Here is a 14630-nt window from a genome sequence, read left to right as displayed (position 1 = left end):
CAACACCCAGACGTCGTGACAAGAAAATTAACAAGAAATATATTTAGGTAGAATGGTGGTTCCATTCAGAACATTTTCCTTACAATACGTAGTGGTATCCCCGGTTTGAGTTGTGCCAAAACGGAACCCAATGCATTCGGACTAATCCACCATTTGTCATATCCAAAGGGCAGGTCCGTAAACGACAACATCGACGCGGAACCAAGTACAGTAGCATATACTGTACATCCTTTGACAAGGCAATCAGGTGGATCAAGAAGTTCGGAAGGGTCACCCTCATGGCCAAAACAGACATTGATGCGCATTCCGGTTACTTGCTACCTGTGCCTCCGAATAGTGTCCACCTATTGGGCTGCTTCTGGGAAGGAGCATACTATATAGATCACTGTTTGCCCATGGGGTGCTCCAGATCCTGCTCACTATTTGAGGCATTTAGTTGCTTCCTCGAAAGGGTTGTAATGGACTTTTCTAAGGGGGCACATATTATCCATTACCTCGACAAATTCTTATGCCTGGGCCCAAAAGATTCGCCACAGTGTGAATACATGCGGTAGTCCACCTGTGAGAAGGAGAGAGCTGGAGTGAGAGCGGACACCACAGAGCCGAGGGGTTAGATGGAGAACGGAAGAAGGAAAGAGGACGAGGGAGGTAAGGGAGTACAGTGGAAGGCCGACCTGAGCTCCCCCATGTTCCTGCTGGGCGGGGAACAGCCCTGGGAAGAATTGCCGCTTGCGCATCCCTTTGAGGTTACGGGCACGAGTGGGCAGAGGGACTACGCTGGAGTGCCAAGCCGACACGGCCAGTCCGTTCCTGCCCGTGCGACCTCCGTGTCGCCGGGTTTGCGCCAGAGCCGCGGTGGACCCTGACGGCCAGCCCCCCTCTCCCAATACTTGTGCCTGTCCGCTGGTGGGTCGAGCCCCCCTCGGTGGGGGGGAGTAACATCTTCAGAAGAAAGACCATCTTCCAGCCAAACTAAGATGTCTACTTCTTTTTGTGGACAATGTGATACGATCCCTTTCTTACGGACATGCCCATCGCTACAAATTCCAGATGAGGCACAAAAACAGCAGGTGCTTCAACGGATATCAAGTGCTCCTTCAAGTGGGCTCTCCTACACCTCAACTTCAACATCACAAATACTTCAGTCCTCAGAGGTGTCACCCCAATCGCACTTGCTTCCTCACATCTCCCAAGTCTCCGGCTGCCCGTCTGAGTATGGGGTAACACAGATGGTTGAGTCTGCACAGCTGTTTACTCATACTATAGCCTGGTAAACGGAGGTCTGTTAATCCAGATGAGGAAATGATCAGCACTGATTCCCAGAATCTTTAATAGTCGGATCCAGGACCAGATGAACAAGGTTTGGAGCATAATGTAGACACTCGTTATAAAAACTGTAATTCCTGTTGGTGGAGACAATGATGAAGATGATGATGAGACTCAAATACCTGATTGGAGCGACAACTTGACTTTTCGGTCAGGGCAGGAAGAGGTTGGCTCTGAGGACGATGGGTGTGAGAACACACAGGGTGATGATGACGAGGTTGGAGATCCCACTTACTGTCAATCCACAGTCAGCCAGTCGATGAGGTCAGCAGAGGAGGAGGATGTGACTAGCCCAGGGGATGTGGATGATTCGGTACCCGGGCCTTTGCCTGGCCATTGGGATGTCGCGGTGGTCGGCTCCCGGGCCCGTACCCTGGGGTCACTCTTTAAAAGGGTGGATAATTGTTAATTTTATAAGAGTTCGTGACGCCACCTGTGGTATCTGGTGAGAAGCACCAGCACTGCAGCAGTCCACTGAGGCCGGTGATAAGGCAGCTCGATGGTATAGCTCCCCACAGGACAGGCGAGACCCAGCAGGGTCAGAGCAAGAACAGGAATGGACACGGTAGTCACTTCAGTAGCTTTTACTGGTGGAAATTCAGGCACATCCCGGAGCACTGTAGGGTGAAGGGTGCATATCAGGATCTTCCCCAATGAGCGGGTGTAGGGCCTCCTGTTTCTTGCCTCTGCATAGTAAGTTTCTGACCTGCCTGGAGCTAGGCCTAACTTTGTCTCTGCCCTGCGCTGGCTGACCTTGTGGAAGGGTCTTGTCTTGGAGTTCATGCTCCCAGTATGCGGGGCCTAAGCGTCTCCTGGCTATGTTACGTATCAGCACCTTAGTGATCCTGGGACTTGTAGTTCTCCAGGGCTTCCGTTTATGCCTTACTGGGTCATAGAGATCCTGGTAAGCTCGGATCCGGTGTCCGGTAAATGCTTCGGGGTGAGCTGGTTAAGCTCCTCTGCCCCCTATGTACTAACTCTCCACTTGCCTTCGGCCTACTCGGGCCCTCACTAGGCTATACCCACTAATGGCAACTTGCCACGCTTTACCGATCTTATGGCGCCGGCACACCTTAAGCTCTAACTGGGCTCCCTGATTCTAGCTAACAGGAGCCTCGTGCTCCACTGCTGAACTATTAACTGAGTCCTCTAGACTAGACTGAGCTCCACTGCAGACTGACCTCTCTTAGGCTTCTCTACTGCAGGAACTCTTCAGAGGAACTGAACTGCCTAGCTCCACCTTCCCTATTTATATCCCTAACGGGCTCCCTCTGCTTGTCTGAGGTGGAAGGTGGAGATGTGTGAATGTTTATGGGGGCCTCTTGTGGAGGATTCCATCAATGCACTCTTCTAGGATCTGTGATACCAAGCGCAGCTGGGCGTCACAGATGCTATTGACGACGAAGTTAGGTTGCGCCTTCCTGGACAGAGACGAAGTACTGGAAGCACGTCAACAACTGCATCCTTGACCACAACTCTGCCTCTGACCACAAGTCGTAGTGGCTCTTCAGGTCGCATGGGCTTTAAGCCTTGCATAGCCTGGGCATTTTTTCAGATCGATAAGGATGACCTAACTCGTGTTATCTGTAATATTTGTCACCAAAAGCTAAGTAGAGGCCAAAAAATCCATAGTTTGATTACTTCATGCATGAACCGTCACATGGATATGAAGCATAAGTTGCAGTGGGAAGCTCACTGTGCTACAATGCGGCCTAGCGGGCCGGGCCAACCACCGTCTGCCCCATCTTGTGCATCCGTGGTCTCTTCATCCTCTGTGACTGGGGGGACAGCAGTCACACATGTTTTTGGATGCAGACCTGCCACCTCTTTACCCGCAACAGCCAGTGTGATTGTCAGGTCATCATTTCATTTCGAAGTGGAAACACCAGCTGGTGTTGAGCGCACTCCGACATCGAGAGCACCACCTTTGGATCAAGGCAACCTAACTTTTTCGTTTGCATCTTCCTCACAGACCGGCAGTTTGCTGGGGACACCCTACTCAACCCCGTCTAAGCACAACAGCCAGCCCTCGGTCCCTCAGATGTGGACAAGTAAAAGATCATTTCCTCCTAGCCATGAGAAAGCTAAGAGGTTGATTTTCAGAATCTGCAAACTGTTGGCTACATAAATGCTGCCTTTCTGCCTTGTGGACACAGAGGATTTTCGAGACATTATGTCCGTCGCAGTGCCCCAGTACCAGATGCCCAGTTGGCACTACTTCTCAAAGAAAGGTGTGCCTGCGCTCCACCAGCATGTCGCACACAACATCACCGCTTCTTTGAGAAACTCTGTGTGTGACAGGGTGAATTTCACCACAGACACTTGGACGAGTAGGCATGGACAGGGGCATTACATGTCGCTGACTGGGCACTGGGTAAGTATGGTGACAGCAGGACAAGGGGTTGCTGTCCAAGTCTTGCCGTCCCCACGAGTTGTACGTCAATCCTCTATATCTAGAAGTTCCTCCACTGCTTCTGCCTCCTCAACCTCCTCTCGGTCCTCCACCTGCACCCAAAGCCTGTCTGGTAATGCCACCTGCTTTCTAACTGCGCAGAAGGAATCCTGCACACCTCCTTACTATGCTGGCAGCAGGGCTCAACGGCATCAGGCGATGTTTTTTTGAAATGTCTGGGAAATCTGAGTCACACAGCTGAGAAGTTGTGGTCAGCTCTGGAGACCCAGCATCATGAATGGTTGTCTCCACTGGACCTGCAACTAGGGAAGGCTGTGTGAAACAATGCTGCAAACCTGGGTGCGGCCCTTCGCCGGGGCAATGTCACACACGTGCCTTGTATGGCTCACATGTTGAACCTGGTTGTACAGCAATTTTTAGCCCACTGTCCCGGACTAGATGGCCTTCTGCAGAGGGCACTGTCGCTGTGTGCTCACTTCCGCCGTTTGCATCCCGCAGCTCAACGACTTACATCTCTACAGAAGTCGTTGGGCCTGCCAGTTCACCGGCTGAAATGCGATGTGCCGACACGGTGGAATTCAACTCTGCACATGTTGCAGCGACTGTGTCAGCACCGACAAGCCCTGGTGCAATACGTTCTGAAGTATAGCCTGGGCCAATGAGATCCAGAGGTGTGGCAAATCACGCTGCAGGAGTGGTCTCAGATCAGCGACCTATGAAGTTCACGCGCCCCCTGGGCCTTGGGGTACCCGGAGCCGGGCTGGTAGACGCTGGGGGTTTTAGTAACTGTGGCGGCGACCCGGTCCGTGACCCAGGGCGGTCAATCCAAGGGTAATTTGTATATATGGGTTTTATAATGTCCGACTACGCCACCTGTGGAGTGCGGCCAAAGGGGCCGCTGCTGCGGAACTGTCCTCTGAAGCTGGTGGTTTTGCAGCAATGGAATTATTACTCCCCACAGGAAGAGTGTGGCTTCAGGGCAGTGTAGTTGGATGATGGTGGTTGTAGTGCAGGGAGTCAGTAATGAACACAGAGTCCGTGTGATGCAGTCCCAAGATCCTTACTCACAGTTGTTGCCATCCAGATTACATGTACCAGAGCAATCTCCCCGGTCGTGCTGTGTGTACTCAGTGAGGGGTTCAGTCCACCCCCAGATAGCTCCGGAGTACTTAGCAGGACCCCCTTCTTTGTGTCCTTTCTCTGGCCTTCTCCCTGCATCTCACACCCAGTGACACTTCTATACGGTATCCTCGGGCCTTGGCTGGCGACGTGTGTTCCGTCCCCTGGGTCCTATGTGGCTACCTTCTTAGTGAGGCTGGTGTGGACTTTAGCCTGCAGTACATGAAATTCTGCAGCCTCCGGTTTCTAGTTGAGCCTTGCTGTTTCTCCGCTTATCTGGCCTGACCCCTCTACCTCCTGGTAGCAGCGGGCGTACGGGTTGCCTTCTGCACGGCCCGTACCCCTAGGGTCCCTTCGGTTCCTGGAGCCTTCCTGCTCCCACTCCTCTCTTCTCTCCTTCAGTCCTGGGCCTCCCAGGATAGGCCCGCCTCCGGAGCAGAGCTCATGCAGAGCCTCTGCTCCTGTCCTTCTCCTCTGACTGGCTTGCTCTTTCTAAGATGGCTTCCTATTTATACTCTCCCTGTCATGTGCTCCCCTAAGCTGCTTTCTCCACCCACACCTACTACATAGGACCCTCCCACCAGCTAGGGACCTGGGACTGTGCTCTCCCTTAGGAGCAATCTCGCCCTACCCCGACTGTGGGTATGTGTTGGATGCAGGTATTAGGGTCCCGAGCCATACTCCTTCCTTACCTGAGGTTGAGATACCACACCTCTGGTTGAGATGCAGTACCTCTGTGGCGACTGAACCATCATGGGCGCCAAAAACCCTTCTGCACAGTTTTGAAATGGCGACGAAGATGTTTAGTGCTGACGACGATGCCATTATCAGCATGACTATTCTGGTGATTTACATGCTGGAGCACACGTTAAACAGAATTCAGAGTCAGGTGGTGGGACAAGAGGAGGTGGAGGAAGTAGAGGAGGAGTCGTAAGCGGAAGGGATAACATCTCCAAGGTCCAGACGGTCAACAGCACCAAGGGAGAGGGATTAACCAGGGCGCATGGTAGCAGCCAAACTGTTGAGGAAGTTGCAGGAGCCGAGGAAGAAGAGGAGGACGAACTGGCGATGGGCATGTAAGACTCATCAGATGAGAGAGACCTTGATCACATTTCTCTTGTGCGAGGTTGGGGGAAGAGGGCAGAGGAAGGAAGCATGATTCTTACCTCGCTACCAACACATCAAGGACTTGGTCCTCCTTGATGCGCAAGACACATGAGTGCCTTCTTGCTGCACTACCTGCAACATGACCCTCGGATTGTCAGAATTCGAAGTAATCCCGACTACTGGGTTGCCACACTCTTAGATCCCCGGTACAAAAATAAATTTGCTGAAATAATTCCTGCCATAGAAAGGGATTCACGCATGCAGGAGTATCAGCAGAGGCTGTTGCAGAATCTAACATGTGCTTTTCCACAAAACACCAGTGGTGCACGTAGAGAATCTCACAGTTCTAACTTGCAAACCATGGGATTGTCGAGTCTTCATCACTCAAACCGTAACAGTAACACAGTATCTGCTGGTAACAACAATTTTGTGGAATCGTTTCACCACTTTTTTAGACCATCTTTTGCAAGGCCACAGGAGACAAGAAGTCTGACACATAGTCCACGCCTAGAGAGGATGTTACAGGAGTATCTCCAAGTGAACATCGAAGCTATGTCTGTGTCACTGGACCCTTGCACATTTTTGTCTTCCAATCTGGAAAAATGGCCGGAGCTCGCAACTCATGCCTTGGAGATCTTGTCATGCCCTGCAGCCAGCGTTTTCTCTGAACGTGTGTTCAGCGCTGCTGGTGGTGTGCTGACAGATAAGCGCATGCGGCTGTCCACTGTGAATGTAGACAGACTCACGTTCATAAAGATGAACAAATCATGGATCCGCATGGACTTTTCTCCCCCTGTGTCATCCTGGGGAGAATAAAAGCTTGAGGATTTGGTAAAATCACCTCACCAACCATTTTAAGCAACTCTTGGGCAATTGATGCCACTTAAGTGGTGTCTGTGCCACGATTTTTGGAAAAAATGGAGACTCTTTTTGGAGTCTCCTTGCTGCGTTTTACGTGACGTTGGCATCGTCAATTCCAGGTGGGTTGGGTCGCTCCCCCCCTTTTAACTGTAAGAAACTGCATACACTATGGCTTGGGGTAACACAGATGGTTGAGTCTGAAGAGCTGTTTACTCAGAGGTCTGCTCCAAAGCTTCAGTGTCTGCTAGTCAGCATAGAATTTTTAACTGCATCTAGCCTAGGCAATACTTTGGGCGTAGTAGCCCAGCTGCGAAGCAAGCTGCACCGCCTGTGTATCTAATAAGAATTTTTAACTGCATCTAGCCTAGGCAGACTGTGAGGACCCCCAACCAAACCCAGACTCTCAGCCCCACTACCGCTCCCCTTTCCTTGACAATACAATAATGTAACTCTTACAACTGGATGGGTGAGGATAGGTCACAGCTTTATTAACTCTTTATACTCATTCCATTAGAAAGGCATTTTATTTCTAAAATAATTCAGCTTGTAGCAGCATGCCCTGGGTCTCCACACCGGCAAGTTGGCAAACAAGTGTAACTCTCCAACATGTCCTTTCTATTTCCAGGCCACGGAGGATCCTGCGTACTCGTATGCAGGACTCTGACCCCCATCCATCACTCTTAACGCTTGTTCCACTCCGTCCTGGAGTCCTGACAGGAATATGTCCAGTCCAATATCCATTAAGTGAACACCGTCGGGCCGTATGAGGCCTGCTTTATCTCCTTTCTGTTGTCGGTGTTGTATCACTACACTGCTTCTGTCTCTTCTAAATTTTGCCATCCGAATATTTATTACCCGCCTTGTTCGTTCGATGGCCGTGATGTCTCGCGCACCTTGACATGCTGCTATCGGCACAATCTCTGACCATACTATAGTTAGTTTTGTGAAAAATTCTCTGAAGCGCTCAGTGTCTTGTTTCATTATTGCCATTAGTTATGCGCTCTTGTGATGACCTAGGTCAATTCCCCCGGCCTGTATAACTAAGATGACCGGACCTCTTGCCTCTCTCCCTACCTTGATTACCTCCATTAGTACCTGTGGCCTTAGCAGGCCTCTAATACCTCTCCAGTTGAAATATGTGTTATGAAACTCTAATTTCCTCCCGCCAGGGCGGACTTTCGCCCTTTTTTCTTCCCAATATATTTACGAGTGGCCTATCACCCACACTGTTGGCTTAGCGTCACCTGTAATAGAACAAACCACGTTAGGATAACAAGTCCAGTCTTATGTATCTCGCCAAACACGTGGATCGCCATCTTCCTATCCTCTGAACTTCCGTTTCTGACAGTCCTGCTCTTGCTGCTTCCGTGGCGGCGCCTATGCGGAATGAGTGTGTCCCGTAATCTTTGAGGTGGCTCCCTGCCGATGTTATGCAATAATTAAATATAGCTTGGAACGGGTATCTTGATAATGGCGTTCCATTAATGTGTGATAGGAAGAAATTACTTTGTGATCTGATGGTTATATATGTTTTTAATATTGTTACCCGACTCAGTGTACCGTTTGTGTGTTGTAGAAGTACCCAAGTGCCCCTGCCCGCTTGAACCGTTTTCGATTGGCGTATGCGTAGACGTATTGCATTATTGGCTATGACTACGTCCTGGTGTAATAAGCCTCCACTGGTGGTAATTTTGGATTGAGGGACTAATTAACTTATGCATAGCGCCCCGAAGAAGGCGATGGCAAATGCAATAGACAGTAGTGTTGCTTCAAATTGTGAGTGTCATGTTAATGGTGTTAGGGATATGATGTGAGAAATCAGTTTTAGTGACACGGGACGGGACGTCTACACTCCTGACTTGGCTGACCCCTTTTCCACCCTTTTATGGATTGTCTGATGATGAATCTCTTTGTCACATCTCCCCAATTCAGTAGTTGGAAGTGAAATGCTACTCCGGTCAGACACCGCTGAACTGACGCCGCTGGTATGCTCCTCATCATTAGCTTGTGGAGAAATTCTATGATGACTTGTAATCTGGCTTGTTCACATTGGTCAACCCGTCTGCCTGCTACTAGTCGTGTCCAATCTTCCCATGCCTTACCGTATGCTTGACACGTCGAAGGGGCAACTGATGCTCTGATTAATGGCATCAACTATTCGCCACTAGATCCCATAGGGAGGGTGGGCAACTGTTGCCCAATGGGTGGGCGTTGGGGAGGAGCTCTGTGAAAATCTGCCAATTGAATTGTGATAAAGCGTTAGCAGCAGCTTTAGACCCCTCAGCATCGTGGCTAGCGCGGGCCCATACATTGTGTTTTAGGCACAGGAATTCTAGCCGGCGTAGTAGGCCTAGCACTAGGAGAGACAATGATTCCATCTTATTAATGCAGTGCGCTAGGCTGGTGTTTTTTGTTATGAAGCGCATATTTTTGTTAGCCAGGAGCGCGCCCCATATTTCTAATACTACCACTCACTATTGGGAAGAAAAATTATTTTCTCGGCTAGATGCAGCTAAAAATTATTATTAATTTCCAAGCTGGTGGAGCTTAGTATAGATGACCTAATAGAATGAGTACCACACACTGCTGCTATGCCCAAAATTATTTTACAGGCAAGATGCAGCTAAAAATTATTATTAATTTCAGAGCTACATAGTTTATAAGGCCGAAAAAAGACAAGCGTCCATCCAGTTCAGCCTATTTCTTGTGCACTGCAGCTATTCCGCAGCGTTGATCCAGGGGAACGCAAAAAAAAAAAAAAAACATGCGGTATAGGCCAATTGACATCATTGAGGAAAAAATTCACTTCCCGACACCAATCTGGATTAATTAACTATCACTAAGCATAAGATGTAATTTTATTGTTCTCAAGAAAGGCGTCCAGGCCTCTCTTGAACTCATTAAGTGAGTTGGACATCTATACCAAGCTGGTGGAGCTTGGTATAGATGGCCTAATACAATGAGTACCACACACTGCTACTATGCCCAAAATTATTTTCCAGGCAAGATGCAGCTAAAAATTATTAGTAATTTGAAAACTGGTGGAGCTTCATATAGATGGCCTAATACAATGAGTACCACACACTGCTACTAAGCCCAAAATTATTTTCCGGGCTAGATGCAGAAAAAAATTATTTTTAATTTGCAACCTGGTGGAGGTTAGTATAGATGGACTAATAGAACAAGTCCCACACACTGCTTCAAGCCCAAGCCCAAATATTTTTTCAGAGCTAGATGCAGATAAAAATTATTTTGAATTTTCAACCAGGTGGAGGTTAGTATAGATGGACTAATAGAATGATGCTATGCCCAAAAGGTTTTACTTGGCTAGGTGCAGTAAAAAAAATTGTATTCTATACACAGGTAGTGTAGCTTGTAACACAGATAGGCTACGCCACTGACTAACACAAACTGCAAGGGGCCAAAAAGGATTTGCTTAGCTAGATTTAGCCAAATGCTGTGAAAAAAACTTGCACAGCACTGGCACAGACCTGCCTGGCAAAAAGTGATAGGAGCTGATGTAACCTAGCCCTCAAAAGGACTGCAATTACAATTAGTCTTTACTCCCAACCTATCTATTTAACAGCACAGACCTGCCTGATAAAAGTCGTAGGAAATGATGTAACCTAGTCCTCAAACGGACTGCAATCACAACTATTCCCTACTCCCAAGCTATCTGTAGATTTGTGCGAAAATTGGCTTGAAATTAACACTCAAAGTATAGCGCACACAGCAACAGCGGTGCCGTCTAACACGCAGCTGCAGCTGTGAGAAAATGGTGGCTACGTGTAAAATGGCTGAGTCTTATAGGGCAAGGACATGTGACATACACTGCCAATGACACATGCCCTTGCTTGTGTGAAAAAAAGCACTTCGCTCCGTGTGTGCGCTGCTGATAACCTGACAGATTGCACCTCCCCACTGTAAATGCGGGAAAGAGAAAAAAAAATGGAAATCTTCATTATTTCTGCAGAGATCCATCCCATGCCCCTCCCCCCGCCCCGCTGTGCACTCAAACTGCGTATTAACATTAATTTTCAGCATTACTGAGAAAAAATCCAGTTATGATTTTGGTGCACGAACAGTTATCGAACATAACCTCGAACAGCCAAATTTTTCGCAAATTTTTCGTGTTCACCGAACGGCTCGAACACTGCCCCAAACAGCTTGAATTTGAGATTGGCGAACAGTTTGAGTCTAACACCGATCATCTCTAGTGATGAGCGAGCATGCTCGCCACTGCTCGGTACTCGCCCAAACATCTCAGTACTCGAGATGCTCGGAGCTCGCCGAGTACTTTCGAGGTGCTCGGGCGGGAGCTCGGGTCCCCGTCCTGCATGTTTGGTGCTATTTAGAGCACCAATCAAGCAGGGATTGTCTGCCACTCACTGTAATGTCACAGCCATGGTAGTTGTGACATTACAGTGATTGCCCAAATCGATGGGAACAGTGTTCACAGTGAAATAGGAAAAGCCGGCAATTCATCAGCGGCATACACCGGTACCCGACAATTTAGAACAGAAAGAATAGAGCATCACACATAGATTAGATAGATAGAAACATGTCAGTCACATATATAATAAGTACAGTGACAGTGTTGGTTACTGTACTTGTTATTTAGTGTTAAAATAAAGGATTTATTAAAAAAAAAATAATAGTGTTTTCATGCACCTGTCTCTTTAAAAAAGCCGGCCGGCAATTCATCAGTGGCATACTTCGGTACCCGACAATTTAGAACAGAAAAAATAGAGCATCACACATAGATTATATAGATATAAACATGTCAGTCAGATATATAATAAGTACAGTGACAGTGTTGGTTACTGTACTTATCATTTAGTGTTAAAATAAAGGATTTATTAAAAAAAAAATTGGTGTGGAGTTCCAAATAATTTTAGTCTCTAGTGGAGGTTAAGTTGACAGCTTGGGCAGATGTTTGAAGCCTGGGAAGGGGGTAATACCCATGGAGCTTCCCAGGCTACTAATATCAGCCCCCAGCTGAATACCTAGCCTTTATTAGCTATTAAAATGGGGGACACCCCAAAAAATTGACATGACATTGACATGACAGGCTGGATCGCAGCAGAACGCTGCCATCCAGTTTGCCGTGCCGCAGACACTGAGAAGCTCCTCAGTGAAGCTCCTCAGTGTCTGGCTGTGACAACATCCAGATGAGCCGAGTTCATGTCCAATGAACTCAGCTCACCTCATGCACGTCACTGACAGTGTGGTAGAATTCTCCTGTGCATGCGGTGCCGGCAAATGACGTCACCGCTTGAGCAGGAGAATTCTTCCACGCTGGGACGGCATTTAGATGGCTGGCTGTATGGTAGCAGAACACTGCCATCCTGCATGCCATATTTCAGAGACACTGCGAAGCGCAGGCATTGTCTCTGAAGGATGACATGCTGGATGGCAGCCTTATACTACCATCCAGCCTGCCATCTCAATGCAATCCCAGCATGGAAGAATTCTCCTGCTCAAGCGGTGACGTCATTTGCCGGCACCGCATGCGCAGGAGAATTCTCCCACGCTGTCAGTGACGTGCATGAGGTGAGCTGAGTTCATTGGACATGAACTCGGCTCATCTGGATGCTGTCACAGCCAGACACTGAGCAGCGCAAGGCTTCTCAGTGTCTGCGGCATGGCAAGCAGGATGGCAGCGTTCTGCTACGATCCAGCCTGTCATCTCAATGTAGCAGAGCTGAAGCTGTCGTGGGAACTATGGAAAGGTAAGGATGAGGTTGGTTAATTATTTTACTTTTATTGCAGGAGATCGTTGGCTTCAGCTGGAATGGGCGTGACGTTAAGTAGAGTTTAATTTAGAACATTAAAGATTTGTGTCTTTATTTCAATTAAAGGACTTTATTCTGGGTGTTTATGTTTTTTTTTAACTTTGACTAAGGGGTTAGTAATGGGGGTGTCTTATAGACGCCTCTCCATTACTAAACTGGGCTTGATGTCAGCTGGCATTATAAGCTGACATCAACCCCAGCCCTATTACCCCACTGCCACCGCTACAGGGCAATGGGAAGAGCGAGTCTTAGTGCCAGAATTGGCGGATCCTATGTATGCGCCATTTCTGGGGAGGCTGACAGCTGGTGTTTCTATCCTGGGAGGGGGCCAATATTCATGGCACCCTTCCTGGGCTATTAATATCAGCCCCCAGCTGTCTGCCTAGCCTTTGCTAGCTATTAAAATAGGGTAGACCCCACGTCATTTTTTGGGGGGGTCCCCCATTTTAATAGCTAGTAAAACATAGTTATTCGCTGATATTAGTAGCCTGGGAAGCTCCGTGGGTATTACCCCCTTCCTAGGCTTCAAACATCTGCCCCAGCCGTCTGCTTAACCTCCGCTAGAGACTAAAATTACGGGGAACCCCACCCCAATTCTTTTTTTAATAAAAATATATATATTCTGCCTGCCTGATGTTTAATTGAGCACTGTTCCCATCGATTTGGGCAATTTTTGACCTTCTGCAGACCGCCGGGGGGGAACGCCAGAAAAATGATCAACTTTTTTCCATAGACTTACATTGGGCTCGTTGCTCGGGTCAAGCACCTGAGTATTCCAATGTGCTCGACCCAAGCTTCGAGCACCCGAGCATTTTAGTGCTCGCTCATCACTAGTGTCTGCCAATAATTTTTGGAAATATGGAGAATCATGATTGGATCTCCAAATACTGAGTTGGCTGTAATGGAAGATGTGTCATTCCTAATTCTACTATTTCTACTGTATTGAAATTGATGCCACTTTGCTGGTGTCTGCCACTAATTTTTGGAAATGTCGAGACTCCTGATTGACTCTTCATCTACCGAGATGGCTGTAGTGGAAGAGGTTTTTGTCTCCATTAAACTATTTCTACTCTGCTGAAATTGATGCCACTTTGGTGGTGTTAGGCCCTAATTTAAGGAAATGTGAACACTCCTGGTTAGGTCTCCATCTTCTGAATTGGCTGTAATGGAAAAGGTTTTGGTCTCCATTACAATTATTATACTCTAGTGAAATTAATTATTTGGTGCAGATAATATTCTCCACACAGGGGTACACAGAGATGTTAAACTGAAAATTGTTTTTCTTACTACTGTGGTATATAAAGCAGGCTACATCTCAGCTTAAAATTTTTTGGTGCAAATATCGCTCTCCATACAAGGAAAAAAAACAGTAGGGTCTGCGCAGCTTCCTGATTCTTGTCACCAGAAGTTAACCCAGAGGCAGACGTGATCCTGATGAGACTCAGATGCCTAATGGTCACGCGGACAGTACTGTGCTGTCAGGGCAAGAAGAAGAGGGTGACTCTCAGTTCGAGGAATGGGATAACACATTAGATAATAGTGAGATTGTAGATCTCACTTGATGCGAACACAGAGGCATGCAGCTGAGTAGCTCATCTGAGGAGGTGGAGGAGGAAGATGAGGAGGTTACGTTGCATCCTATGGCGCAGACATGGAGTCATACAAAGTCGAGGAGCACTGCATCCTTAGCCACAACTGTGGCTGTGGCCAGCAGGGGTCACGGGTCTGCAGCTCGCAGGGGCAGCAATGGTTACCTTCCTGGGCCTTTTTTGACACCGGAAAGGATGAGCTAGCTCACATTATCTTCAAACTTTGCAAGAAAAAGCTCAGTAGAGAGAAAAAGTGCAGTTACTTGACTACTACATGCATGAACCTTCACATGCGCAATCAACATGCTTCACACTGGCTATCTCACTGCGCTAAAATGCAAACCTCAACAACCATCAGTCGCCACATCAACCGCATCTGCTGCTTCTTGCTCCTCCTCTGTTACCATGCCAAGTGTTGTC

The sequence above is a fragment of the Phyllobates terribilis genome, unplaced genomic scaffold (genome assembly GCF_046119375.1).
Source record: "Phyllobates terribilis strain yellow unplaced genomic scaffold, ASM4611937v1 Scaffold_11__3_contigs__length_659146591, whole genome shotgun sequence".
Lineage (NCBI taxonomy): Eukaryota > Metazoa > Chordata > Amphibia > Anura > Dendrobatidae > Phyllobates > Phyllobates terribilis.
The sequence above is the reverse complement of the archived record's forward strand: the minus strand, read 5'-3'. Positions refer to the sequence as shown.